Consider the following 27,455-nt stretch of genomic DNA (forward strand, 5'->3'; position numbering starts at 1 on the left):
ACTCCTGCAGAATACCCCTTTTCAAAACTGAACGGTCAAACCATGACCAACCTGCCCCGGCCCCAGTCCAAGAAAATTCTAACGAAATTAAAATCAACAATCAACCTGAAACCGAACTGATACACCACGACCCCGCCACCCAGAAAGGTAGGCAAGTGGGGGGGGGGGGGTGAACACACGGAGCCTTCCTTTCTGCCCCCCAACTGCGTAGCGAACGGAAAGATAATGGGAATCAACGCTGCATGGCCAAAGCCCGTGCTAACACCTCACGAAGCTCTAAAAGATAAAGGTCCATACCCACACGTGACAAATGTACTCCGTCATCCCGGAAAAACCCTACCGACTCAAATTTTATGTCCCTGTGCGATATCCTGCTGAAACCGTGGCCCCTGCAGCAACGAGACACCTCCGAATTCACCTTCTTCCTCGCCCGATCCACAGCCCTGGGGTTCACAGCCCCTCTCCATGTCCTACGCGGTATCAACTCTGTCCAAAACACATGGCACCCAGACCAGAGTTCCTTAATGAGGCCTAAATCCCGTTTCATAGCCCGCAGTAAGACAACCCCTTTCGTGGCACAAAGATCATTTTCACCCAAATGAATGACCAAAATATCCGGGCATAAACCGCCCACCATGTTACTGTTTAAACAAGGGATTAACTCTCTCCAGAGCATCCCACCTTTACCCTTCCATACAATATTAAACATACGATCATTAAAGCCAAGTTGTTCTCCAAAGTAGCTCCGTGCCGCCTGGACTCTGGCCCATTTAACGAAGGAATGCCCCACTATCCAGACCGTTACCACTGGCGATCGAGGTCCAGCAACGGATCCTGAAAGAGAAAACACAATTAGAACACATGTCTAGGCTGAGAACGCCTGCGCTTCTTCTGCCGGGCTCCGCACATAGCGCCGGAAACAATTAGAAGACCAGCGCCCCAACCTCATAATATCCCTCTCCGTCCAACCTCTGTGAAAGGCCTCCGTGGCTGCACCTATACGAAAAGAATGAGTACCATATAAACTACTATCAAGCCCAATGTGTTGCAGGGCTTTACGTAGAACCATCCGTAACTGATAAGATGTGACAGGTGAACCATTAATGTGTTGGAATACGAGGGCTTCATCCCCGCCCCCACACAATGAACGCCAGCGCCGCGCCAGCAATAAAGGGCAAGTGAGCTTTGGGTCGCGCGCTTGTAACCAAACCCCTTTCCCTTTACCCGTTTGATCAGTTTTGGAGCTGGATAACCAGACATGAACACCTTCATCATAACAAAAAACATCCCTCCAGTGTAAACCACCCCTATGCTTGGTCCCCAACAACTCCGAGACCCTAAAAGCTCCAAAAAACATAAACGCCATGAGCATGGAAAAGACACACGCCTCAAAATCATCTGAACATACCAAAGGTAAGACTGTAATTAACCTAGCCAGTATTTGCCAGGATAATGGAGCCCTAGATCGAACAACATGCCCCTGTTCCCTGGCCCATCCCTCAAGCATCCTCCTGCCTATTTCTCCTGCTGACGGGGTGTAACCCCATACTAACTGTCCCATAAAAGCAATACCCGCTAGTTTCCCCGCTATAGTCACTTTAGTGAGGCCCTTATCCATGAGGTCCAGTATAAAATTAACGACATACTCCGACCGCTGCGACAGATCCTCCCGTCTGACAGCTCCAGAATCTAAGAATTCCCTCCAGGCCAAGGAATAAGCAGTACGTGTGGACACAGATAAAGAACCTACCACCAATTGTACGACCCTACTTCTCCTACACGCCACAGATGAGTCGGCATCCGAGTCGGGGATCTGTCTGCATCCCTCGCCAGCCCACGGAATCTCCCCCACTGTGAACGAGACAAAGCATCCGCAATGTCATTGTCCACGCCAGGAATGTGTAAAGCACGAAAATGAATGTCGTGTTTCAAACAACCCAGAACGAAAACTCTCATCAGTTTCAACACCTGTTCGTCTCTGGCAGACTGTCGGTTCACTATCTCCACAACAGCCATGTTATCCACACGAAACAAGACCTTCTTGTGTGCCAATTCCTCCCCCCACAGTGTCAAGGCCACCAAAAGAGGGAACAATTCCAAGAAAGTGATGCTGCGACCACCATTCAACCATTCATCCGGCCAACGTTCCGCGCACCATCTGCCATTCCAGAAAAGGCCAAAACCATCACTGCCAGCCGCGTCAGAAAACATCTGTACGTCCCACTGGAAATCAACGTCTCTGACCAAGGGGACACCATTGAAAGAGGTCAAAAAGAACTTCCACATTCTCAAATCCTCCTTTACACCAGCAGACAAGCGCACACGATGATGAGGCAAGTGGTGTCCTGCTAAAGCCCTACCTAGTCTCCTACAAAAAGTCCTACCTGCTCTCACCACCCTACAAGCAAAATTCAAATGACCCAAAAGCACTTGAATCTCCTTTACCAACACTTTCTTTTTGGCCAACATTGTCTCTAGCAGTTGCACCATGTTGCCCCTTTTATCCTCAGGCAAGCGAGCAGACATGAGTACAGAATAAATTTCGATACCCAAGAAGGAAAGGACCGTACTGGGGCCCACTGTCTTTTCCGGAGCTAAAGGAACTCCGAGATCCTCCATGAGCCCATGGAATGTGTCCAGAGCTGTCTGACACTCCGCGGAGCCCGGGGATCCAAAAAGAAAAAGTCGTCAAGGTAATGTGTCACCAGGGAATGACCAGTCCGATTTGAAAAATACCACTGTAAGAAAGTGCTAAAACATTCAAACAGCGCACATGATATTGAGCAGCCCATAGGTAGAGCTTTGTCCACATACCAGTTACCACCGAATTGTATACCAAGAAGGCACCAATCCTCAGGGTGGACAGGCAACAGGCGGAAGGCAGATTTGATGTCACACTTGGCCATTTCAGCGGCTGCACCCGCTGTCACAACTAGTGACATGGCCACATCAACAGAAGAGTAGGATACCGACACAACCTCCGGGTCAATAAAATCGTTAACTGAGGATCCTTCCGGCCATGATAGATGTTGAATGAGTCTGAACTGACCTGCCTCTTTCTTAGGAACGACACCGACTGGAGAAACAATCAAATTGAGTAACGGCCAATCTGTGAACGGGCCAGCCATCCTACCCTCCTGAACCTCCTTAGTAAGTTTGCTTTGGACAACTGCGGCATGTTCCAAAGCCGATTTCAAATTGGCAGACCATCTCCGTTCCCGGGATCCTAGGTAACCCAGTCGGAAACCAAACTGAAAACCGTCTAATAACTTCATTTTTGCAGACTCATCGTCATAACCTTGCAAGGCAATCCGTAGCCTGTCCAATTTAACCGGAGTACGAGCCTTTGGCCCCAGAACCCTTAGCACCTCTGGATCCCCGACCCCTTGAGTTGGAATTACCTGATCCTGACTGCTTCCCCTGGTGGCTGCCCGAAGGCTCGTTGTCCCAACATTTTGATAACGGGTGTTTCCTCCCGCAACCTGAACACTCATGCCTGAATTTACAGTATTCCCTAATACAGGAACCCCTATTGAATTCCCAACAGAAACCTGACTCTGATTGAGTGTTAGAGTTGGACCCCACCCCTCCCCGGGTGGGCTTCCCCTGAAAGGGCCGGTACACTAGAGGTAAACCACTGGCCGTGAACACAGTCTTCCCCCCAGCTGATGACCCCATTGTGTGTTGCCATAAATCATTATCGAGCTCACCCCATTTCGCCTCAGGGTCCCACGCCATCCTGGCCCTAAATTCCTCGTCGTATTGAGACCAGGCAAAACCACCCCCGGTGATCTGAGCTTTACGAATCACATCCATGTACTTAAACAGGGAAACGCTGCGCTCAGGGAACTTTTCACAGTACACACTGGCATAAATCAAAAACGCAGCTGTCCAATTTTCAATATTCAAAGGCACTTTCGGGCGTTTAGCCAACTCAAATTCTTCCTCTTTAGAGCCCTCCTTAGACCGGACTTCTCGATGGAGAAGCTTAAGGAGCTCCACATACTCACCATTCCAAATTCTTTCTTTAGTACTAAGCATCAAGTGAGCACCCAGAGGCTTCGTTACCCCCATGTATGGCAATTTTTTGATTTTCAACTCTTTGCTAGCCACTGGCTCTTTAACAGTGCTGGAAGCACCAGCTATAACACCACTGTCCATTTTGTCTGTAACTTTGCTGGAAGCACCAGCCATAACACCACTGTCCACTGTCACTGTAACGTTGCTGGAGGCACCAGCCATAACACCACTGTCTACTTTGTCTGTAACGTTGCTGGAAGCACCAGCTATAACACCACTGTCCCCTTGTTGAGTAACTTTGCTGGAAGCACCAGCTATAACACCACTGTCCCCTTGTTGTGTAACTTTGCTGGAAGCACCAGCTATACCACAGTCCCCTTTATTTGGTAAAAACAGTTCGTCAGTACCCACTGCAGTGTCTTTGACATAACGACCTTTAACCAACCGGCCATCCGTAATGACCACATCAAGTTCACCACCGGTACCCACAGACACCATAACAGGTTTGGCCTGTGGGGCCGTTTGCTCACCTTGTAACAGAGAGACAGCTCTCGAGGGCTCCGCCCGTGGCGCCGAGGACAATGCATCCGGTCTCCGAGGTGCCCTACCCGATGGGCCGCGCTCTCTTCTCCCCTGCAGTTGCCTCTGGACCACTGGAGCCTGTAAAACACTATGAGAGGAATGAGAGGGCACCCCCCCCTCAAGATCCCGCAGTTCACCTTCCTCGGGACTCTCCTCGTCATAGTCCAACACCACCGAGTCCACACTCGTATGCATCAGATCACCACGGGTCTTACCTAACCCGGTATCAACCACTGTACATTTAAAAGATTTCGAAACTCCAGGTGGGGGAGCAGACTGTACACGCCTGTACCTCCCTGGGCGCTGACTCTGTTGCTCCATAGCCGCCGGCAAGGCCTGCCACCTATACCTGCTACTCGTTGGGGCCAGCGGGATCACGCCAGACCCTCGTGTGCTGGCCGCGTCGGGTTCCCTCGGTGGAACAGAGAGGGCCGCGCTAGGCACTCTCCTCACTTCCCCTTGGCGAAAATGGACTGGACTGCGCCCTGCCAAGTCTGGAACACCGCGCCTAACCTCGTCCTGAAAAGAAAAAGTTTGGACTGGTGTGCTAGGGTTCCTACCATCCACAGACCAACCATACACATTCTCCCTTCGAGTAGAATCAACAACCCTCCTCTAACCTCTCTCCAAAGAACGGCCTCGCGCGTCATGCCTCAATGGAACCACCTGAATCGGAGAACCACCTACCACCTCCTCGTCGTCACTATGATCCAAATTATCAGGTGCCAAAAAGGAAGCTCGACTAACAGCTCTAGGGGCTGGGTCCTGGCCTGCTAAATCCCTCTGAAAAGTACGGTGTGCCAGGCCCGCCGCGCCAAAATGTTCCCAGCCTGGAGAACCACACATGAAATACGGACCCCCAGAGGCCCCAGCTAAGTGCGGAGCTGTACTCCTGGGTCCTTGCATAGGCCCGCCACTCACCTGACCAAAACCTCTATCGGGGCCTAACAAAGTGCCCTGGAAGCTAAACCCTGCCGCATTCAAGGCCCCAGGAGCCGGAAAACCACCCATACCCATTCCGGCCGTGCCAATAACCGCAGGACCCACACCAAAAGCAGTCGGACGATTCTGTAATCCCGATTGAAAAGGCCCACCACTCAGAAATGGAACACCCCCACCTTCAGATCGAAAACCTTCACCCTGTTCCAAACCAGTAATCGCACCACCAAACGAAACATTGACGCCCATTTGGGCCCATTCACCCTCACCTCGAGAGCCACCGCCCCCAGAAACCACTTCGCCAGTCGCCGAGCCCGGGGTAGAAAACAATAACGGACTCCCCACATTGCCTCCAAAATCAACCGCTCCCGCGTCAGCCTCTTGAGCCACAAACTGCACACCAGATGATAAAACAGTCCTGGACCCCACCAATCCCCCCTCATGACCCTCCCCAACTCGAACATTGAGCGGAATACGACCTAAAGGAGTTAACAATCGTTGACCATCTTCAGGGGCGAACTGAGTTTCACTAACAACCAAAATGTCCTCCTGGGCCCCAAGGGCAACCTGGTCCCGGTCGGAGTCCTGTAACACAAATTGCACCGAGCTCCTACGACCTCCGCGCACGGGGGCACCGTCCGCAGACTGTCCCCGCCGCTCAAAAAGCGGATCCGAGGCGGAGCGTTTCTTGCTGCCTCCCCGACCACTCTTGCCCCCTTTCTTCGACCCCTGCCCCCGTCCCGCCATTAACGGAAAGTCCCCGGTACCAGAAGCAACGTGCAGTGGAAGCGGCGGGACTTGTGAAGGTACACCCTTCCCCCCACTCAACATGCCCGGGGCCTCCGGAGCCTCCGAAGCACCGGGCTCCCCCCGAGTCGACCGTTGCGGGACCGGCTTCCTAGACCGGGAGCGGCCCCTCTCGCTTACCTGACTCGGCCGCCTCCTCTTCGGCGACGAACATGCCATTACTGCGGCCACTACACCGGCGGAGGCCTGGCGGTGAGGCCTAGCCTGTCCACCTCCCGCGAGCAAATCCAATCGACCGGCATCAGCCAATAAGCGCATCGCCTCCAGAACTCGTGCGTCTTCCATTACTAAGCTCAAAGTAATATCGCTACAGGCAAAGAATGAAAAAGAAACGCACACACACAAGATACTCTCACAAAAAGTTAAAGCACCTAGCCACCAGGTCACCAAACCTAAAATGGTGGCGGATAGCGGGAAAGGTGGAATTTATATTTGGGCTGGCTGGTCCTACTAGACCAGCCCAAAACTAGAACATTCTGGCAACTTCTGGAAATAACCCCTCGCAGCCCTCCCAAACCGCCCGGGGGAGGAGACCTCCCTTCGGTCGGCTCCCTCCCCCAAGCCCCCCTTGTGGGACTTACGGGTTATGAACGTGCAGATGTTTAAGGGTTATTTCGGTCAGTCGGGGGGGGCTACTGAGCGCGGCAACAATCTTGACATCTCTTTTCTTATTCACGCGTCTCATTTTAATCCGTGAGGTACCGGGTACTGATTTTGTTATGCTACGGGATTCCACTGATGCATCAGGTCCTGTGTTTCCTGTGTGGCGGTTAACTTATTTAGCACTTCGGTATCGGATTATATTAGGCGATGGAACGCATCCCTCGTTACTCGTGGGCACGGAGAGCTCAGGGGTACCCCCCTCGTCGCTGGCTGGCGCCCCTTCGGGGCGGACCGTGTTTTGTGACTGCATCCAGGCCCGCGGTGCCGGCCAGGTTGATTTATAGGCCCTGCTACATCTTTGCGTGAGGAGGCTAGGACATTTGTATGGTGAAGCCTGCTTTAGCTGCTCCTCGGTCTTGTTTGTCACACCTTTGATTGCATTGCGCGCTGGGGGAATGGGCGGCCAGCCCTGGCGAGGCCGTTTAATGGTGCAAGTTTTAGTGATTTCTCGTGATATCATTGCAGCGACCGGCTCGTGGGTCGGGATTGTCACACCTTTGGATTGCACTGCGCGCTGGGGGAATGGGCGGCCAGCCCTGGCGATGCCGTTTAATGGTGCAAGTTTTAGTGATTTCTCGTGATATCATTGCAGCGACCGCCTCGTGGGTAGGGATTGTCACACCTTTGGTTTGCACTGCGCGCTGGGGGGATGGGCGGCCAGCCCTGGCGATGCCGTTTAATGGTGCAAGTTTTAGTGATTTCTCGTGATAAAATTGCAGCGACCGCCTCGTGGGTCGGGAGAGGAGTTAGCCTAACTACTTGGGCGTTCGTTCCGGACCTGGGGGCATGGGTTCGCGTCCCAGTCACGATGCCAGTTAATACATCCCTTTATTCTGGGATCAACGCACCTTTTTGGCTTGGTCATCCCCCACCCCGTTTACATGCATCAGGTAGGGAGGGATAAAGGATGTCTTTCACCTTCAAGGCCTGTTGCCGTTTGCATGGGCCAGCTTTCACTTTCTGCATGCCAGACGCCTCGGTCTTATCGTTTGGTCTCGACGAGGTATCCGGCATCCCGTGTCCCTGGGTTATGCTCTTACGGGTCAGGTGAGCCAGTGACTATAGGTTTATTGTGGTATAGGCTTTTCCGTGTGTGCGCACTCGCTGCCCTGCGTGCGGGATGTGGCTGCTATGCGTGTTATTTTGGCCGTAGAGGCAGCTTGCCGCGGGTATCCCTAGGTAATTCGCATGCATGCAGGGTGCAGGGCTGAAGAGTTCATGTTTGTCCGTGGGCGAGAGTCGGGGTAGGAGTGCGCTGCCTCGCTGGATGTGGTCACAGGCGGTTTGTCAAGGTCTCTTAGCAGCTTACTATCCGGTAAGTGACCCTCGAGGAAGCAGCCGGGGTGCTTGCGGGTCTCCTAGCGATCAAACAATATACTCTATTTTGAAGTGGAAGTATATGTGTCCGCTCAGTGCAGTGAGCTTTGCATTTGTTTTATAGGTTCCTGGTTCGTTTCTGGGATTCTGCTGTAGCCGTTAGGGACCATTTCATTTAACCACACGAATGAGAAGCTGCATTACATACTGTTGGAAGCGTATTATGATATATAAGTATGCAGGGGTATTTCATAGATCAGTCACGTTTTCCCCGCGCCTGTAGGCGTTTGCATTGGGTGACATTATGAAGGGCTCCTAGAACCTCCTGTACGTGTGCGGCCATGTTTAGGGGCTCTAGTTGCGTGATGTCCGGCGCAGAGGGGTAATGGCGCCCAGGGCGGCCATTTGCCAGGGCAGCTTGTTTCCCTATGTCCGGCGCACGTGGTCAATGGCGCCGGTAGTCGGCCATTTTAGGGGCACTACTTGGTGATGTCCTGCGCATGCGGGTAAGAGTGCACGGTGCGGCCAATTTTATGGGCAGTGGCAGATTCCCTGCCTGCCCGCTTTCTCAGGGATTCGTCTTTCCTCTGCGTTTATGATCCGTCTTGATTCAGGGCGGGGGCACTAGTCGGATGCAGGGGGTGAGGCGCACTGGCTTGGCTGTAAGAGCCCGTTTGCTCTTACAGCTGTAGTCCCCTCTGGAGCTCAGAGCTCCTAGCGTCTCAAGCTCATTGGGGTCCGGTATTGGGGCCTTTGATTGTGTGCAGTGGGGCTCGGTTAGTCAGGCATGGGGGGCACGGCAGGCACATGCAGCTTTACATGTTGGCGTTCTCTAGTGCTGTAGGCACTGCCGTTGCTGGTCAGCCAGGTTGCCTTTCCCCTCGTAGGGTGGGGGCTACATTTACTTCACTCCGTGGTGCGTGCTTTAGTGTGCCGCGGTTGCTTGTCCAGGTTGACAGTAATCCTGCCCGATCATGAAGTTTGCAGCTCCCTACCTCCCATGCAAAGTTTTTTCCCGGGAGCTAACAGATGCCTGTTAGTAATATATGCTGTCTCCCAACAGTCCCCGTGTCCTTGGGATGTTTGTCTTTGGTTCATTGGGGTCCCATCTAGCATGTGGCTCGGGGTGTTGGGGGTGCATCTGTGCACCCAGACCTGCTAGCTATGCAGCAGTGGCTTCGGGTCCCAGGGAAATCGAAGCACTTTTATGCGCTAGGCATATTGCGGGGTGGCTCAACCAGCACCGGTCATTCCGCTGCCATGGTACAAGGGCCTCGGCCCCGCGCTTCTTGTTTTGTTTATTTGCCGTATGTGATGCGGGTGACCGGGGTTCGAGCCTCGGGAGCGCGCCCAGGCAAATCCCTTTGTCTCCCCGTGCCTCATTGTGTTATTTAAATACGGTGCTCGGTAAAGCGCTCCAATTCTTTTGGTCGAGTAAAAGGCTGGCTCTACATATGCTTTGGCCATAAGGTGTGAGGTCTAGCTCGTACTGGTTAATTTCATTTGCTTTTCTTAGAGATATTCACCGCCTTCAGATTACTTCTAAGATGTTTAGATTAACTTCCCCTATTAGAGCGGGTGGACAAAATATGAAGGGTCTTACATGTCCTTAATTACTCCACCAATTGTTTGCTTCCTGCTGGTAAAACAGCTCGGCGGGTGCATCTCCTTCAGGGTATCGGCCTGCGTTATGTGGTGTTCGAATCCCAGCACGGTCAAGCGGGTATTAAAGTAAGACTTGTGTTCCTGTGAGTAATGCTTGTTAAGGGCAGTGCATGCCATTACAGCGCTTACGGACTTCAGGTGCTTAGACCTTCTAAGTACATGACATTAGTAATGTGATCCAACTCATGACCAAGTTGATCTTTCTCTTCCGTGTGCAGACATTCATAGTCTTTCTCTAATACACTTGCATAACAGTTCCCACATTGGTCATCGGTGTTCCGGGACAAATCCTTATCTCCCATGGCTTTTGGCCGATGCAAGCTGCCGCACCATTACTGTCCTGTGCGCGTTTCGGCGAGGACAGTGCTGGGGTGACGCTTTGGGGGGCAGCTCATATGGAGAATGCAATTTTACAATTACTCATATCACATCATTTAATCTGTTCTGGGTCCACACGTAGCGCGCTAACCGCGACCGCGGTTAAAGTAAAAGTAACGTACTGCAAGCCAAGGCTGACTCTCAAACTCAAGAGCATACGGTTGTAGGCAATGCTGGAGCTTGTGCAAGTAAGGAAAGGAAAAACCATGTAAGAGGTAGCAACCTGTTACAAGAAAAAGGTGACGTGTGCATGTTACAGTGCCAAACACAGAGAAAGGGGTTATACTGCACCTTAGAGGGTTCGCACAGACAGCAGGGCTCTTCTACCTGTAACTTGGGGATGACAGCAGGGAGCCAGTCACCATAGAGGGTTCGCGCAGACAGCAGGGCTCTTCTACCTGTGACTTGGGGATGACAGCAGGGAGCCAGTCACCATAGAGGATTCGCGCAGACAGCAGGGCTCTTCTACCTGTGACTTGGGGAGGACAGCAGGGAGCCAGTCACTGGGTTGCACTAGGGCACATTAACTACAGGCCTTATATGTACTGTCGTGTTCATACCTCTAGGCGGTTAAGTTGCCCAGGATAATGATTATAGGGCTTAATGTCCCACTACTGCTTTCCAGCAGACACTTTGGCTCAGTGGGCTGGTTGGTTTTCTGGTGCACCGCTAGGAACAGCATAACCAGCCGGTGTACTTCTTCAGGAGGTCCCGATATACCCCTCCAGCTTGGTTAGCTCCAGGTGTGGCCTTCTTTAGGTATTCGTGAATGTTTACGAATAGGCTTATTTACAGTATATTATGAGCTGCTGCTGTGCTACAAAGGGGAAACACAAGTCTCTATCCTTGCATCCTGTTATTTTAATCAGACTTTTAGTTACAGCCACCGGATAGCACACAATTTTGGCCCAAGGGCACCAGGGAGCCTCACAACGTTGGTGGTATAGTACCTCTTGACTTGTACTAAGGGTTAATTACAGGTATACGAGTGGCAATTTATCTCAAGAATGTTGCTAGCAGGCTGTGTTTCTATCCATGTATCCCCATCCATCGGTCATTTGGGACTGTCTTGGAGTAACTGCCTCCCGAATATCATGATGCAGCGGATGTATGAGTACAAGTTGGGGGCCCCTGTTTGGTTAAGCTTTGTATTTGATACAGTCCAGCGCTTGCACGCCCTCTATGGGAAGAGTTACTGACAGTGCCCGGGCTTACTCATTCTTCTCAGAAGGTGCTTCCAAACTCTTCCAAGAGACTTAGGCTTGGCGGCTGTTATTCTGGTCCTTTTTTGTCACTCATAGTGCACTGCATTGATGGTAATGTCACACTTAGCAGTTGACACCTTGGTAGATATGGATGGGGGGCGGCCTTTCCGTGTTTAGCTATGCAAGAAAGCTATTACTGTGGCTTGTTTTCTCATGCACTTGGAAGCAGAGACTATACATGGAATTGGACTTGTGGTGTGGTTGCGCTCCTTTTCTAAGTAAGAATAGGGAGGCTTTTGTCTTAGTGGCCTATCACCAAGCACTTCTCAGCACCTTTGCATGTGCAAGCTGGGTAGCCCATGTAGGCGATCGCTTTAGCTGTCTGTTGGTGTAGGGTTCGCGAGGGACAGGAATTTCCTCAGTCTAAGTCCCTCATCAGGGGTTGACTCGCAGTGGAGGGCCCTTGGCTAGGTGCTTGGGTAAGCTTTTCACCCAGACAGTATCTATTTAGTTGTTTTCAAGGAAGATAGTCTGGTTCCTTTGGCAGTGTTCACTTACCAGGGAGTAAGATGACGATGTTTTAGTTACATAGTGCCACAGGAGGCACGGACAGTTGTATAGGCTGCTTGTTTAAGCTTCCTAGGGTACAACGCAGGCCAGGCACAGGGGGGCGACTTGCACAAGTGTCTAACACGAGGAGATCCCTACACAGTGGTATAGGGGAGGTTCTGTGCGAATCTATTACTGGCCTCATACACTTGATGTAGAAGCTTGCGACCAGCGGTGGGCTGCCCAAATAATTTATTATGTGATGGGGGCAGGCCAAGAAGTTGATCCTCGAGAACCCAGCGGCATTTCCATAATTGCTGTCAGGGCGTTCTGCCGGTGGCGCTGTTTGGGAAGTGGCCCTCACACCTTTCCCAGCTTTTGGGGGGGATCTGATTGTTCGGTCGGGGAACTTTTCGCCCCCTTTGCTTGTCCTACTCAGAGGGAGGGGGCTTGGCTAGAGTGTTTCTTTTAGTAATGGGACGCTCGGCGTCAGGAACACGTTCTCGTGTGGCTGGGCTCCCCTGCCCTGTGTCGGAACAGCCTCTTGTGTATACTGGAGTATCCTTATATTCTCAGGGAGCCCCCTCACAATGCGAGCTGTTTGCCTGATGTTGGTTGTCTCCTAGTCCTGGAGGCACCTTGTACCAGTTTAAGCAATCCCTTAAGTGGGTGTTTAAAGTCAACTGCAAGCAAGCTATCTTAGAGGTAGCATGGACTAAGCAGTCTACATGTAATAATCACGAGAGCATGTGGGGCCTGCTCTGTTTTCCGTTAGATCCTGTTATAGCTAATGGAGGTACACCTCGCTAGGTCTTTATCAGGACACTATCGTATTTCCCTACAATAATCGCCTGTATGCTTTCTGGGCCTTGGCTTGCGGCATTGTCTGTTTCAGGAATCAAGCAAACGCTGTTGCCAGTTATATGGGTACAAGGCTCGAGTGCCGCAGGAGTACATGACGGCCTCGGCTCTCGTGGACTGACAGATATCTTGGGCTTTAAGGCCGTTTGCCTGGGAATAAGTGAGAGGCCTGCGCAAGCATTCACGTTAAAAATGAAGGTGATGCAGCGTAGCCCACAATCAGGTTTGAGTTGACAGGGTGTGCTACTAGTTGCTAATGGGGGTCAGAGTATGATCCATATGGAACTCAGCTGCATAGCTTCATAGCGCAGAGGGATAGCATTAACACTTCAATCTTATGTAAATTAAGTGTGCACAGCGTAGGAGGTATATAGGCCTTTGTCAGCTTGAGTGGCTTAGGCCGGCAAGTATGTTTTGGGTAACAGCTTCGGCCTACTTTGGGGTGATAGGTTCTCGCCCCTTTTGTGGGCGGGACCTTGCTTTTAACCGGTAGGAAGCAGTCCGGTGATAAGGTTGCACTTCTAACTATGCAAGGTTATTTGAAAGTCATGCGTACAAAGGTTGCAGGTAGGAAAGAAGCTAAGTGGTGGGGGGCCCGGGCGGCCGCGGTTGCCGCCGGCCGGGCTGTGGCGGAGTTACAGGGCAATCCGGAAGCAGAGAAGTTCAGCAATGGACCTCAGCGGGCACATAGGGGTGCCAGAGCCTAAGACCTGGGGCCTCATGGGAGGTTCCGGGAACGCGTGTCGGCGCCCCATTAGTCCTTCGGGCGGTTGTGGGCCTGAGCAACCGGGGGTTCGCCTAGTACGCCCCGCAAGGGGCGTGAGTATTATGTTTACGATAAGGGGCAGCACATGGTGGTTCGCCACGGTGCTGCCTGGCTCATCAGGCGGGCAGGTGGCGAGAAGGCGGCCTACCCTTGGATTGCCCGTCAGATAACCCACAATGATTACATAACGTTGTATGTAATAAAATAAACCTGCAACAGTTTCTTCCCAATATAACACTGGTGTCTAGTGTGTTATTTGCGGGATGCATGCTAAGTGTGGGGTGGGGGGGGTCCTGTCGCCCTGAAGTATCTATGTGGCTGCCCGAGGCCACGCAGTGGCCATCAGGAGGGCGGCCCCTTAGATACAGAGGGCTTCCCCCCCGCCCCTCGCAAGCCCCTCTCCTCCCCCGGGCAGGCGGAGTCCCGAGGGGATCTAGGAGGAGCTGTATGGGCACGTCCGGTGCGGCAGGCAGGGCGAGGGGTACATAAGCCCCCCTCGCCATTTTATCTGCCTCTTTGCCGCACCAGACGCGTCGGAGTGTCCTCGCGGGGGACACACATTTTCCCTCCCAACCTCTCACCCTGTGTGTCAGATTGTGGAGGATAGTTGAACGTTTTAATGTTTTAATTTTCGTTGCAGGCGGAGTTACAGGGCAATCCGGAAGCAGAGAAGTTCAGCAATGGACCTCAGCGGGCACATAGGGGTGCCAGAGCCTAAGACCTGGGGCCTCATGGGAGGTTCCGGGAACGCGTGTCGGCGCCCCATTAGTCCTTCGGGCGGTTGTGGGCCTGAGCAACCGGGGGTTCGCCTAGTACGCCCCGCAAGGGGCGTGAGTATTATGTTTACGATAAGGGGCAGCACATGGTGGTTCGCCACTGTGCTGCCTGGCTCATCAGGCGGGCAGGTGGCGAGAAGGCGGCCTGCCCTTGGATTGCCCGTCAGATAACCCACTATGATTACATAACGTTGTATGTAATAAAATAAACCTGCGACAGTTTCTTCCCAATATAACACTGGTGTCTAGTGTGTTATTTGCGGGATGCATGCTAAGTGTGGGGTGGGGGGGGTCCTGTCGCCCTGAAGTATCTATAGACCAGGCAAGCTCTGCCCCCACATCTGTCAGAGAAATACCCTCCCAATTAGAGTTCCAGGGAGCAATGGAACTCTGTGCCTCTCAAATAAATAATCCCCTTTTTCATGTCTTAAAAATGGATCATTCATATTGCTTAGACTACAGAAATTTAACCCTGCACATTTGCAATGCAAAATACACACAGTATGGCACTGTAACGTAGTCCATAAAAATGCAAAACAACGTTGGATATTTCTAGTGTTTTTTCTGCCAAAATTTAGTGCCTTGGTCTGCCTTCTCAGCACTAGGCTTTGAGCAATTCTTTTCTTAACTCCCTATGGGGTTAGAAGAACACTCCCAGACTGTTTGCTTTCCACATATTGACAATTCTACAAGATATTGACCCCAACACATTGTCGTATGTAGATGAAATCAACATGATGAATGATGAGTTAAATTTAGGGGTGAGTGGAGCTCGCAGAGTTTTACTCCACGGAATTCTGTAGAGTTATCTAAAAACTTTGTGAAAGTCTGCGGAGTTCCGCATGCGGCAGGGTAACACGCCCAATCATCATTAATGCAAGCAGGTGAAAACAAACTGCAATTTTTCTCCACCTTCCGGGTAGTTCTTCTACATAGCATGCACAAACAAGAAATAGTGAATTTTCATAAGTAAGATACTTTTGCAGTTCACCAGTGCCTACATGTTAAGCACAGCCTATCTGAATCTAAAATGCCATGAACAATAGCAGAGTCCCATTCATTGGCGAAGCCCCGGTTAAGGTATCAAATAAAAATGCTGCTTTTGCAAGTACAACTCGGTACTTCATTTCACACAACTTCCGGTATCAAATTGGGGAATTTAGTTCCCATACAGTCATGTCACAGGGCGGAACTTTAAAAGAACAAAAATATGACTGGCAGCTCAGGTACAACATCGCAGCTTGCCCTTCACACAGGGAAAGGCAGAGTTTTGATTATGTAGAGGAGTAGCCACTACATAGATGCATGAGGTTTACCTGAGGTGGCTACTGTCCGTGTGTGCACTTTAAACAATTAAGGCCGGCGCTGACTGACACCTCTTCCTGCAGCTGAAGCTCCAGTACCTCAGCTGCCATTCTTTCCCTGCCTCCTGACAGTGCATGGTGTGCTTCTATTGGTGCAGGAAGGGTGGGGAGTTGGACTACTGACCACCTATCTATGCCCATTGCGATCAAAGATGGGCCCCAGTCTCATGATGTAACCCATAGGATATTATCCCTTAGTAGGGAGGAGGTTCTTCAAAATAGGCGAAAGCAACTAAGTGACCCGGTGAACTCTGCTCCACTGGCTGCTGGTGGAGGTTTTTTTATGAACTCCGCACTCCACTTTGTGTACAAAGTGCCAACACTTTGCAAAGTCTGCTAGTGGAGCAGATTTCAACCCCCACCCCTAGTTAAATTCACACCTTTGACCTTGTCCTCAGGCAGGTCGCCCCCCCCATCCGCAGCACAATCCTCCTGTGACACCTCCCCCCGCTGATTCTGTTGCCTCGCTCTTGCCGCTGCCTGTGACTCTTGCGTGAGCCCTTGCCTCCTCTGGTTTCCTTTCCCTGTTTGCACTTGTTTGCCCAGTTTTTGTACTGTTTTACCCCCACTGTTGTGTCCTCTGTGCCCCCTTGCCCCGTTTTGCATTCTGTGTCCCTTCCCGCCGCTGTGTCCCTGTGATGCCTGCCCCCGCTGATTCTGTTGCCTCGCTCTTGCCGCTGTCTATGACTCTTGTGTGAGCCCTTGCCTCCTCTGGATTCCTTTCCCTGTTTGCACTTGTTTGCTCGTTTTTTGTACTGTTTTTACCCCCACTGTTGTTCCCTCTGTGCCCCCTTGCCCCGTTTTGCATTCTGTGTCCCTTCCCGCCGCTGCGTCCCTGTGGCCCCGCCACCCCTGTCCCATTCGCCGCCCCGCTCCCGCCTCCCAGCTGCTCCTCCCTCCCACAGGCTCTCATATGGAGGCCGGGCAGCGGGCGCGCCGGTGGCGCGCCGAAGGCACGATAAAGGCAAGCCCATCTGCGCCTGTCCGCGCCTGGACCGTGCCCAGTGCCAGAACGCCTGGCCCACGCTGGTGCCAGGGCGCCTGACTGAGATACGACACCACCCCCCTCCACGCACTAAACATCGGACGACCACCCGCCTGCTACCGAGCCACCCCGAAGCGAACCCACAGACCTTGCCCCTGCCAAGCCTGCAAATTCACCTGCCTCCCAACCTACACCCCGCCCATTGAACCCAGCAACAACAACAACAACCTCAAGTGCATCCTCCTCAACACCCGCTCCATCCACAAACATGCCATCGAACTCTGGGACCTCCTCGACACAACAGCACCGGACGTCGCTTTCCTCGCGGAAACCTGGATGAACACCTCCTCGGCCCCCAGCATAGCCATCCCGGATGGCTACAAGATCACCCGGAAGGACCGCGACAACCAAACCGGAGGGGGAATCGCCATCGTCTACAGGAACACCATCAGCGTCACGACCAACGCCGAAGACATACTCTCTACCGCTGAACAACTACACTTCCAGATCCGCACCGACTCCAAAACCGCAATCAGAGGAACCCTCGTCTACAGACCCCCGGGCCCGCGCACACAATTTAGCCAAACCATCGCCGACTTCGTCAGCCCGCACGCACTAACCTCACCAGAATACATCCTCCTAGGGGACCTGAACTTCCACCTGGAGAACAACAACGACAACAACACCACCACCCTGTTCGACAACCTCGGCAACCTCTGACTTAAGCAACTGGTGAACACCCCCACACACTACGCCGGCCACATGCTGGACCGAATCTTCTACCCCAGCAACCACGTCTCCTTCAGCCACTCCACCGGACTACACTGGACCGACCACAGCTGCATCCACTTCACCTACATGAAGACTACACCATACCACCGCACGCTACAGATCCCCCGCAGATGCTGGAGCAAAGTCACCACAGACCAGCTTACCACATCACTGAGCCAGAACCCACCTGCCTACACCTCCGACACCAACGACGCAGCTCACAATCTCACACAGTGGATCATCAACTGCGCTGACAACCTCGCTCCACTGAAGAACTCCCCCAGGCAAGACCAGCAACAGGAAAACTACATGGTTTTCTGACGCCCTCAAAGACTCAAAGAAATCATGCCGCACTCTCGAAAAAACCAGGCGCCACGAACGGATGACGGAAAACATGTCAGCCCTCAAAAACGCCATTCGCGAACACCACCAGTTGGTCTGCACCACCAAAAGGACATCAACACCCACAACAGCAAGGAACTCTTCAGCATCGTAAAGGAGCTCTTCAACCCCAACGCCAGCAACAACGACATCACACCGTCACAAGACCACTGCAACTCCCTCGCCACGTTCTTCTACCGCAAGATCGCAGATATACACGACAGCTTTGATGCCCAGACTCCTCCTCCAGTCACCAAACCAACGACCCCCACCACCACCTTAAGCGACTGGACTCCATCAGCACAGAAGACACCATCCACTCCGGCTCTCCCTCTGACCCATGCCCCCACCATATCTTCAACAAAGCAGACGCCATCATCGCACCCCACCTCCAGAACGTCATAAACAACTCCTTCGCATCAGCCACCTTCCCAGAGAGCTGGAAGCAGGTAGAGATCAACGCCCTTCTGAAAAAACCCACAGCTGACCCTAAAGACCTCAAGAACATCTGCCCCATCTCTCTTCTTCCCTTCCGGGCCAAAGTCATCGAGAAGACTGTCAATAAACAGATGACTGCATTCCTCGAGGCTAACAACTCGCTCGACCCATCCCAATCTGGATTTAGAGCCAACCACAGCACCGAGACAGCCCTCATCGCAGCCACCGACGACATTAGGACCCTGATGGACAACGGGGAGACAACCGCCCTAATCCTCCTAGACCTCTCAACCGCCTTTGATACCGTCTGCCACCGCACCCTAATAACCTGCCTCTACAACACTGGGATCCAAGGAAAAGCGCTGGACTGGATCACCTCGTTCCTCTCCAACAGAACCCAGAGAGTCTGCCTCCCGCTGTTCCGCTCCACGGCCACCAAGATCATCTGCGGCATACCCCAAGGCTCCTCGCTCAGCCCAACCCTCTTCAATATCTACATGAGCCCCCTCGCCACCATCGCACGCAAACACAACCTCAACATCATCTACTACGCCGACGACACCCAGCTGATACTCTTCCTCACCAAAGACCCAACCACCGCCAAAACCAACCTCCAGGAAGGAATGAAAGACGTAGCGGAATGGATGAAGCTCAGTGGGCTGAAACTGAACTCAGACAAAACGGAGGTCCTCATCCTCGGACAATCCCCATCCGCCTGGGATGACTCCTGGCGGCCCACAGCGCTGGGCACCGCACCGTCACCCACGGACCGTGCACGCAACCTGGGATTCATTCTGGACTCCTCGCTCACGATGACCAAACAAGTCAACGCCATCTCATCCTCCTGCTTCAACACCCTGCGCATGCTCCGAAAGATCTTCCGGCTGATCCCCACAGAAACCAGAAAAACGGTCACGCAGGCCCTAGTCACCAGCCGACTGGACTACGGGAATGCCCTCTATGCAGGAACCACAGCCAAACTTCAGAAACAACTTCAGCGCTTACAGAATGCATCCGCACGACTCATCCTCGACATCCCTCGCCACAGCCACATATCGGCCCACCTGAGAAACCTGCACTGGCTCCCCGTCAGCAAGAGGATCACGTTCAGGCTCCTCACCCACGCACACAAAGCACTCCACGACATGGGCCCCGAATACCTCAACAACCGCCTCTCGTTCTACTCTCCTACCCGCCAGCTCCGCTCCGCCAGCCTCGCAACCGTTCCACGGATCGGCCGAGTCACCACCGGAGGAAGATCTTTCTCCTACCTGGCCGCCAAGACATGGATCTCCCTCCCCGCACACCTACGACTAACCCAGGACCATCTCTGTCACGGTTAGCAGCGGACAAGTAATCCCAATGAAGAATACACAAGCCACTAACCTGAAGTGTCCAGCTAGCGGGGACCACGGCGAGATGATAGTCTTCCCTATACCCGATAGCACTGACCCTCCCCGTGTGACATACACACCGGAGACAGGTAGTCCTCCAGGTAAGGGGAAGAATAGTTGATCTGGGAAGGTTGTTGTGAAGACACCCCTCAAGGTCTGGTCAGAGACTTCGGATGACTTCAAGGCACAACAATTGTCTGGAGACACAAGAACACTTGTTTAGTACTACAAATGGGCAGATACTACAAATGTTACATTTAGACATATAACTAAGTATTCACTTATGGATAACCACCACTTGTAATATCCTGAAGTCTGGGTTAGAAGAGACTCAAGTTCAAGCGAATGGGTTGCTGTTAATTCACAGCGAAATCCACAGGAATAAACAAGTTTCTGAAAATACCACCGCGTAGTTTGAATCACTACTGGTGGGATGAATGTTTTTAGTATCTGAATATCCCAATTATCCTCAGGGGTGATCCGAAGGTAAAGTAGAAAACTATACTCTAATAGCACGGCCGTGCTAAATGTATGTACCTGAATTCTACTTACTGAAAATAAACAAAGTATCTCGGCGTCCTCAGCGGGAAGGCAAGCGTCCGCGCACCCTCGGCTCTCGGCGTCCTCAGCGGGAAGGCAAGCGTCCGCGCACCCTCGGCTCTCGGCGTCCTCAGCGGGAAGGCAAGTGTCCGCGCACCCTCGGCTCTCGAATAGCTAGTTCCCAATACGATCAGAAACCGGAAGGATTGACAAGCATCCGGTGATGGGACAAGAGTGTTTTTATACACTCCCAGAGAGCGTGGACAGTTTTGCCGGGCCCCGGGGCATTCTGGGAGATGTAGTGCTGCAGCGGTATTTCCTTATACTAGCTCTCCAGCTATGGGTAATCGCTACAATCTCACCTTCAGGAAACACCTCAAGACCCGGCAATTTGAGCAGCAGCGCACCCCCCTCTCCCTTCAGCGCCTTGAGACCCTCGCGGGTGAGTAGCACGCTCTATACATGGACTGATTGATTGATTGATTGATTGATTGATTGATTGATTGATTGATTTGGTTGGAGTATATTGCGTAATTTTGAGATTTACAAATCAGGCTACAAGTTCAACTTCAAGAAATCTAATTTAGCATTTCAAAGTGTTCTATTTCTGGGATACAAACTTACACAAGGGAAAAAGCCTACAGTACTTCCTGTGCTCTGCTACAACCACCAAATACTTTAAGGAACGTACAATCCTTGATCAGATTCCTTAATTGTGGCAGAGCATACATACCTGATTATGCACAACGTGTCAAATCATTGTATGAATTGATTCATCCAGATTTTTCAAGCTCAAATTGGACATCAGAATACACAGATATACTCAGATCACTGCAATCTGATTTGCTTGCAACATGTCACAAGCATACATGTGTAAATAGTACAAACCTGGTCGCTGGTGCCATTGGCTTTATATATATATCACCTTTAATAGAGGGGAAACAGTGAAGATTGCATATAAATCACATTTATATTCCAATGTGGAGATACATTTTACATCCACTGACAAAATACTGACTGCAATGCAGACGTCTATTTTAAAAGAAATGCCATTTGCACAAGGTAAACACATCATTCTTGTTACTCCCATTCCAGCATTAGAGGCTGTCACAAAAGAAAGCCATGACTTCAAGTAGTCCTTAACAGCTTGAGTATGAGGTACAGGACGTAGCTGGATCAACTGCCTATATGTTTTACAAAGAGCACTTAACATTATACCTAAAAGATCTCTGGACAGCAGGACCATAATCAAGGTCCTCATTGGCATCAAAATGTATGTTCCAGACCATGACAACCCAGACATTGTGGCGGTGGCCATGCCCTCTGATGTAAATATTTGTTGTGCTGTATTACATGATTTACAAAATGTCCTCTGTGGCCAATGCAATGAACAATTGAAGACATCTGCCTCTGCAGGAATAAAGGAGCAGCCTGCATCTTCTGGCTAGATTTCACATGATGGGGATCTTGTTCGAGAATGGATTGTGATAATGAGGAAATTTGGTGAATCATACCATGCACCGGTACTCGCTTGCTGGTTCTAAAGACAATCGATTTTTCTCCATTGCTTACATCAAGTTACATCATAATGCCAATTCTAAACAATAGGCCACGAGGAGTCCTTGGTAGTTCCCTAAGTCCTCTCGCTACCAGACAAGAAATTCCTCTGCATCTTGTGAGCACCATCAAAGCTGTTTTTCCCCAGCTGGCGGCGGGGTGGGGAATGAACATCAGCAAATTCCTAACACCACTATAAATGCACACTTTTTTTTTATTCCACACCAGGGTTTAAGACAGGCAGACCCGACTTTTGTTATTCCCATTCTCAACACTCAGGGATAGTCACCACCTTTTCAGTAGGGAAATTGTGCCAACAATAGTTGGAAAATTCCACACTGTCTGCAGTAAGACAACATCTTTTCCTCCTATTAGAAGACATGAACCTATCTGAATTCTTGTTGGGTCCTAAGTTTCCACGCTCAAAAACATTTATTTATGCCACAAATAATGAAATTTGGAAACTATCAAAAGGAAGCTGCTAAACGTTTAAGACAAATTGATCTATATAATTTGGATAAAGAACTCACTGTTGTTGATAATATTTTTAATATATTGTATTCTCGCATTTACAACTGAATACCAATGTGTAATTTCTTATTGATATTATGCAAAGTGACATGTCTTCATTATATCCCCTTTTGTTTCTCTTTGTTCGCCCTAAATTGGCAAGGTATGCTCAGACGTGAGCCCCTTGCTCATTTGGCCACTGAATTGAAGATAGCCTCTCTGGTGAGGATTATGAATCCGAAACCGGTCCCAGGATGCTTGTTTCCAGTCCAGGGAAGACATGGCTTGGCAGTTCGGGCTGGAATGTTCCCATGAGGCACAGGGTCAGACTGATTTGCATATGGCCATGTCTGAACTGGGGTGGCTGAGTGAGCTAAAGAATGGTGATGGATTAAACCCAGATCAGTAGACTGGGGGTGAGTGTTTGATTTGCTCAGTCGCTCCGTCCATCATCCCCTTTTGTTTCTCTTTGTTCGCCCTAAGTTGGCAGGGTATGCTCAGACGTGAGTCCCTTGCTCACTTGGCCACTGGATTCAAGACAGCCTGGCTGATGAGGATTATGAATCTGAAACCGGTCCCAGGATGCTTGTTTCCGGTCCAAGGAAGACATGGCTTGGCAGTTCGGGCTGGACTGTTCCCATGAGGCACAGGGTCAGACTGATTTGCATATGGCCATGTCTGAACTGGGGTGGCTGAGTGAGCTGAAGAATGGTGATGGATTAAACCCAGATCAGTTCACTAGGGGTGACTGTTTGATTTGCTCAAACGCTCCGTCCATCATCCCCTTTTGTTTCTCTTTGTTCGCACTAAGTTGGCAGGGTATGCCTTCTGTACCCTGGAATTGTCCATCATCCCCTTTTGTTTCTCTTTGTTCGCACTAAGTTGGCAGGGTATGCCTTCTGTGCCCTGGAATTGTCACCGTCCCTTTGTCCTTCCTGCCGCTTTTCCCCGTCCCCGGTCCCCGCCGCTGCTCCTCTGCGGCCCGCCCCCTTTTTCCTTTCTGTAACCCACCCATTGGCCACCCCGCTCCCGCCTCCCAGCTGCTCCTCCCTCCTACTTCGCCATTTATGGAGGTCGCCGCACGGGAGCGCAGCGGGTGCGCCGATTGCACGCTAAAGGCAAGCCCGTCTACGCCCGTCCGCCCCTGGACCGCGCCCAGCGCCAGGACCCCTGGCCCCCGAGAACACCAGCCCACACGACGGATGCACGACCCCACCACCTTCAGCGCACTCAACGCCGGCCGGAACCCTGCCTGCTACCGAGCCACCCCGAGACGCACCCACTGACCCTTCGCCTGCCAAGCCTGCCGATTCACCTGCCTCCGGACCTGCACCACCCCCGCCAAGCCAGACACCAGCAACAACCACCTCAAGTGCATCTTGCTCAACACCCGCTCCGTCCACAGGCACACCGTGGAACTCTGGAACCTGCTCGACGCGACAGCGCCAGACGTCGCCTTCCTCACAGAAACCTGGATGAACGTCTCCTCAGCGCCCGACATCGCAATAGCCATCCCGGACGGATACAAGATCACCCGGAGGGACAGCGTCAACCAGACGGGAGGAGGCATCACCATCGGACACAAGAACACCATCCACATTTCGACCAACTCCGACGAAACCTTTACCGCCGCTGAACACCTCCACTTTCAGATACACACCGACCCCCAAACCACCATCCGAGGCACCCTCATCTACAGACCCCCGGGACCACGCACACAATTCAGCGAAGACATCGCAGACTTCATCAGCCCGCACACCCTTCCCTCCGTCGACTACATCCTCCTAGGGGACCTCAACTTCCACCTGGAGAACAACAACGACAGAAACACCCCCACCCTGCTGGACAACCTCGCCAACCTCGGATCAAGCAACTGGTGAACACCCCCACCCACTACGCCGGCCACACGCTTGACCCAGTCTTCTCATCCAGCAAGCACATCTCCTTCAGCCACTCCACCGGACTCCACTGGACCAACCACAGCTGCGTCCACTTCAGCTTCAGAAGAACCACGACCCACCACCACCCACAGCAGGTTCCCCGCCGGAGCTGGAGCAAGATCACAGCCGAGCAGCTCACCGCCTCCCTCAGCCAGAACACTCCCACCAGCACAACGGACCCCAACGAAGCAGCCAGCAACCTCACCAAGTGGCTCACCAACTGCGCTGATGACCTCGCACCACTAAAGAACCCTCCCAGCTGACCCGGCAGCAAGAAAACCCCCTGGTTCACCGACGAACTCAAGGACTCCAAGAAGAACTGCCGCACCCTCGAGAAAGCCTGGCGGCTCGACCAGACCACAGACAACAGGACCGCCCTCAAGCACGCCACCCGCAAACACCATCAGCTGATCCGCACCACCAAGAAGACGGCACTCAAAGAACGACTGGACAACAACGCCCAAGACAGCATGGAACTCTTCAACATCGTCAAAGAGTTCTCCAACCCCAGCGCCAGAAACAACTACATCACTCCCTCGCAAGACCTCTGCAACTCACTCGCCTCGTTCTTCCACCGCAAGATCGCTGACATACACAACAGCTTCGACACACCAACCACGCACCCAACCATCGAACCAACACCCGCCACCACCACCCTCTGCAACTGGACCCCGATCAGCACCGAAGACACACCCGCACGATGAACTCCATCCACTCCGGATCACCAACCGACCCCTGCCCACACAACGTCTTCAACAAAGCCAACGCCATCATCGCACCCCATCTCCGGGACATTATCAACACCTCCTTCCACACCGCCACCTTCCCGGAGAGCTGGAAGCACGCCGAGCTTACCGCCCTCCTGAAGAAACCAACGGCGGACCCCACTGACCTCAATAACTACCGTCCCATCTTGCTCCTTCCTTTTCCTGCCAAAGTCATCGAGAAGACCGTCAACAGACAGCTCGCCGCCTTCCTTGAGACAAACGGATCCCTCGACCCCTCGCAGTCCGGGTTTCGGGCCAACCACAGCACCGAGACCGCCCTGATCGCAGCCACAGACGACATCAGAGCCCTGATCGACAACGGGGAAACAGCGGCCCTCATCCTCCTGGACCTCTCTGCGGCGTTCGACACTGTCTGCCACCGCACCCTAGTGCAGCACCTCAGCAACATCGGAATCCAAGAGAAAGCACTGGAGTGGATCATCTCGTTCCTCGCTGGAAGAACCCAGAGAGTCCGCCTCCCCCCATTCAGATCCGAGGCCACCGAAGTCATCTGTGTTGTACCACAAGGATCTTCTCTCAGCCCAACCCTCTTTAACGTCTACATGAGCCCCCTCGCAGCCATCGCACGCCAACACAACCTCAACATCATCTCCTACGCCGACGACACCCAACTAATCCTCTTCCTCACCAACGACCCCACCAACGCCAGAGCCAGCCTTCACGAAGGGATGAAAGACGGCGCCGATTGGATGAAGAACAGCCGCCTGAAACTGAACTCAGACAAGACGGAAGTCCTCATCCTGGGATCATCACCCTCCGCCTGGGACGACTCCTGGTGGCCCCCCGCCCTAGGCAGCCACCTGCCCTGGGCACCGCTCCCAAGCCAAAGGACCACGCACGCAACCTGGGCTTCATCCTGGACTCCTCCCTCTCGATGACTAGTCAAGTCAACGCCGTTTCCTCATCATGCTTCAACACCCTGCACATGCTCCGCAAGATCTTCAGATGGATCACCACAGAAACCAGGAAGACCTTTACCCAGGCACTCGTCACCAGCCGACTGGACTATGGGAACACCCTCTACGCCGGAACCACAGCCAAACTTCAAAAAAGACTCCAACGTATCCAGAACGCCTCCGCACGACTCATCTTGGACATCCCCCGACAAAGCCACATCACCGGACACCTGAGAGACCTGCACTGGCTCCCCGTCAGCAAGAGAATCACGTTCAGACTCCTCACCCACGCACACAAGGCTCTCCACGACCTGGGCCCCAAGTACCTCAACGACCGCATGACCTTCTACACGCCCACCCGCCAGCTATGATTGACCAGCCACGCCCTCGCCACCGTACCATGCATCCGCAGAGCCACCGCCGGAGGAAGATCCTTCTCCTACCTGGTAGCCAAGACTTGGAACTCCCTCCCCACCCATCTTCGGCGAACCCAAGATCATCTCTCCTTCAGGAAGCGGCTAAAGACCCGGCTGTTCGAGGAGTAACATACCCCTCTCCCCCAGCGCCTTGAGACCCTACCGGGTGAGTAGCGCGCTTTACAAATGCCGTGATTGATTGATTGATTGATTATGCTCAGACGTGAGTCCCTTGCTCACTTGGCCACTGGATTCAAGACAGCCTGGCTGATGAGGATTATGAATCCGAAACCGGTCCCAGGATGCTTGTTTCCGGTCCAGGGAAGACATGGCTTGGCAGTTCAGGCTGGACTGTTCCCATGAGGCACAGGGTTAGACTGATTTGCATATGGCCATGTCTGAACTGGGGTGGCTGAGTGAGCTAAATAATGGTGATGGATTAAACCCAGATCAGTTGACTGGGGGTGAGTGTTTGATTTGTTCAAATGCTCCGTCCATCATCCCCTTTGTTTTCTCTTTGTTCACCATAAGTTGGCAGGGTATGCTCAGACGTGAGTCTCTTGCTCACTTGGCCACTGGATTCAAGATAGCCTGGCTGATGAGGATTATGAATCCGAAACCGGTCCCAGGATGTTTGTTTCTGGTCCAGGGAAGACATGGCTTGGCAGTTCAGGCTGGACTGTTCCCATGAGGCACAGGGTAAGACTGATTTGCATATGGCCATGTCTGAACTGGGGTGGCTGAGTGAGCTAAAGAATGATGATGGATTAAACCTAGATCAATTGACTGGGGGTGAGTGTTTGATTTGCTCAAACTCTCTGTCCCTCACCCCCTTTTGAATCTCTTTGTTCGCCCTAAGTTGGCAGGGTATGCTCAGACGTGAGTCCCTTGCTCACCTGGCCACTGGATTCAAGATAGCCTGGCTGATGAGGATTATGAATCCGAAA

Source organism: Lissotriton vulgaris, chromosome 3_1 (genome assembly GCF_964263255.1).
Source record: "Lissotriton vulgaris chromosome 3_1, aLisVul1.2, whole genome shotgun sequence".
NCBI lineage: Eukaryota > Metazoa > Chordata > Amphibia > Caudata > Salamandridae > Lissotriton > Lissotriton vulgaris.